The sequence below is a fragment of the Sitophilus oryzae genome, unplaced genomic scaffold (genome assembly GCF_002938485.1).
Source record: "Sitophilus oryzae breed Bouriz unplaced genomic scaffold, Soryzae_2.0 scaffold_1112_pilon_pilon, whole genome shotgun sequence".
In the NCBI taxonomy this organism is placed as follows: Eukaryota; Metazoa; Arthropoda; class Insecta; order Coleoptera; family Curculionidae; genus Sitophilus; species Sitophilus oryzae.
Genome location: NW_022145741.1, coordinates 467,782 through 471,386, shown reverse-complemented (window position 1 = coordinate 471,386; position 3,605 = coordinate 467,782). Strand labels below are relative to the sequence as shown.

The 3,605-nt window shown below is 30.3% G+C and overlaps 1 long non-coding RNA gene across 1 annotated transcript; it reads right to left on the bottom strand.

Moving 5' to 3' along the window:
* Positions 1-2,240: 2,240 nt before the first annotated feature.
* Positions 2,241-3,605, bottom strand: LOC115882482. The gene is made up of 2 exons (XR_004050197.1): positions 3,047-3,605; positions 2,241-2,934 (listed from the first exon to the last, which is right to left on the bottom strand). It is a non-coding gene; the product is annotated as an uncharacterized LOC115882482 (long non-coding RNA).

Genomic DNA, 3,605 nt, shown 5'->3' with positions numbered 1-3,605 from the left:
TATCACTTGATATGCTTCATGGTACCATAATATTGCAATGTCATGAAAAATATGCAAGTATGTATCAATACCGTATGATACCGAAAAACGGCGTCCAAAAGCTGGGAAAAAGACGAATTTTGACGCGATTTTCATTTCACAGTTACATCCGCTAACGCCGTTTTTCCCGATCATACGGGTATGAACACAATCGAACGTCAGGAAGTGGTGTCATAATAGTAGGACAATAATTATTATATTGTCGCCGAATTACAATCAAAATTCAGGATTGAGTTAGAATCAAACGTCAGGAAGTGATTTTAAATGAGCTCGTAAGATTTAACTCCAACTAACATGATGAGTAAAAAATATAAACGTTTGAAAAGAGCTCTAATCTATTTTAATATGTTTAAAATGATGTAGCAAATTTGAAACTAGGGCTTTATCAGGAAATATTACAATATAAATTACACAATGGCAATACTGCATAAAAATTCTTTTAAATTCTGTTTGTAGAAAAACTGTTTTCTTTTAAATTTATCGCCCTCTGTTATGTAGTAGTAGAACTACCGCATCAAAATATCTGATTTGGAGACAGGCTTTTAAAGCCTGTCTCCTTTTGAGACCTACGATTTTATACATGTAACGAGGCTTCTGTTGCGTAGCTAGATATTCTGTGCCATTACTAATATTCGTATCTGTCCATAAGAGGTTATGTTTTATCCTTGTCTATATATAATATAGTCTGACAATGAGGGGTATTGTGAGCTGCTGCCACCATGCGGCCTTTTTTTGAACCTTAAACATGAATGAAAATCGCCAAGAATTTTACCCCTCAATTAAAATGGTGGGAGATGGGCGGATCTAGGTTTAATAGTATATTTCAGTATATTTTTAACTTTCTTTTCTGAATCCGAGTTCCGAGTTTTTAACCTTGATTTAACCTTGGTCGGGCACAAATTTTATTTCCATGCAAAAAATATATAAAGAAGCAATTTTTGACAGAGAAATTTTTATTTTAATATTATTATATCTTTAAATAAAATTTTGAGCTAACTTCCAAACAGATGCACAAGAAAGAATGTTTTCAATAAAATGAAATTAAATTGTACAGAATTTTTTTTTCAATATTGAAGATTATTTTATATCTATTAATCCCTGTATATGAATACAAGACAAGGATACAAGGTATTAATTGAATTAGATCTGTATTAGAAATATAAAATATAAGAATTATTTAATTATACGCATTGAAAATAGTTTTAGTTTTCCTGAAGAATTTTTCTACATATTTTAATAAGTGTAATCAATGGAAAAAAATATTTTTTCTTAATTTTGAATGGTATTTTTATTGTAAATATGAACAAAAGACCATATTTATCTATATAAACAAAAGAAAACAATTTGGAAAATTTGCCTACAGTATGTCCCCCAAGTTTTCTCTAAAACAGTGTGGAAATTTGACAAAGAATAAACGGGATTAACCATTTAGACAAGCAAAATCTTTTTATGAAAAATGCATTTTTTTTAAATGTTAATAAAAAACTGCTTCTGTAAAGACAATCCAGGGATATACTGTATATTAGATACTTCGATAATGTTTATATATGTTATTCAATAAGGTTTATAGGGAAAGGAAGAATGACTGGAAAATTGGGGATAAACTGCAAGTACTTTTTTCTATGGGATTTTTGTATGAACTAAAGATCATAATGTTAGTGTTAGTGTATGAACCCGTAAGTTGTTTGTTTGTAAGAATTTATAATATATTTTAAACACATTTATTAATTAATAAAGATTTATTCTGAAGTTTACAATTAAGAATAAGCCGCCAAAATTGCTAATATTTATCTTCTGTTCTTAATACTCTTATAAAAAATGGTAATTTCTTGTGTAGATACACTGTATTTTTTTTTATAAAACTTTAGGAGGTTTAAAATTCTTTTGATTCACTAGGGTTGCGATATATGTATGTATGTATATTTTATCTTTGTGATGTTCATTGTGAAATTATTTTTCATTAAAAATATTTTTTCAAGAGACTAAGACAAACAGAAAAAATTGAACAAATTGAAATACTAAAATCACTCCATCAATTTGGTTCATAAACTTGTTGTAGTAAGTATTAGTACGTACGTAGGTATTATATTTATGTGTTTAAATCAAGTAAAATTTAGTTGAATTTAGATATCGGTATCTTCTCTTGGATTTAGAATGAGTTTAAACTTACAAAGAAAACATTTTCAATAAGACTAGGTATGTAGTTTTATTATTTAATTTTATTTTTTTTTCCTAACCAATTGTGTATATCAAGCATACCTTATATCTTTGTAGAACAAAAACCCGCTTCTTTAACTTATCATAATAAAAAATAAGGCTTCCTTTGTTCCAACACAAACCAAGTTTCTAGTTAATCATTAATTTATCACTAGAAAACAATTACATATCACATTTTTTGCACTGATAACCACTGTCAAATCACTATTTAATGTTAGCTGTCAGTCTCTTAAGACTTCGGCTGCAAATCCACTAATGGATGTGCATGAGCACATTAGTCCACTTTTTTATTTAATATTGCATGGAGTAGATCTTCCATTGTCTTGAGTCCCATCCACTCTCTGATGTTACCAAGCCATGACATCCTCTCTATCCCTTAATCTTTCCTTCGATGATCAACTGAAGGAATTGGTATCTATTGTTACGTATCACGTAACCCCATCCTCTGTTAATACACTTGTATGCATAATACCGGCAACTTTTTAGGAACATCCGGGTTTGTAGTCCTAATTTTTGGGGCATCTAGTGGATTCAATCAGCATGTCCAGCTTGAAATCATTCATAGTTGACTGGTTGGTATATTTTCTAGCTTGCTGCTTCTAGCAATATATTTTGATATTGTATGCACTAATTTAACTGTTAGGTCACTAATTCTATGACAATGGCAATCGTGTTAACCTTAAAACAGAACATAATTGATATTAAAAAACGATAAATACGATCAAAAACATACATAGATTTATATCGAAGAAATGTTATAATTTTTGCTACAGTAGATTACAGTACTTACCAGTCCTATTATTTTCGGTAGTTCCACAATAGTTCTGAACGCAATATATGCCTGGAAAATCAATATTGGCCTAGGAATTTCTGAATTTCCCTTTTATTTTCAGATTTTGATTGTTTGTTTTGAAGTATCGCGTGAGGTTAGGTTTCATCTTTCATCAACAACAGTTTGCGCGCGCTCCTTTTTCGTTCAAAATTTGTTCGATTGTTTATCGTCTCTATTTTCTTAATTATGCAGTCGAATTATTCTTTTTGGTAATAAATGGAATGTTGGGAATTTTGTTATTACTCTGATTTAAATATTCAGCCCAGAATTTTTTTTAGATACTCATTGTTTTTAAGAAAGACTCTAACATGACCCCAACTAACGGAAAGTAAAATCATTCCTAATAAGGAAACTCTAGTAATCGACCAATTAGAGAGTGACAAATCCCACTTTTCCTAAAAATTCGAGATTGTAGCGTAGGGGAATACGAAAACTTCTGAGGAGCCCTCGCCACCTGGTGAACAGAGCCCCAAAGCATCCGATCATTGTCTATCTATATCATCTATAATCAAGGGTT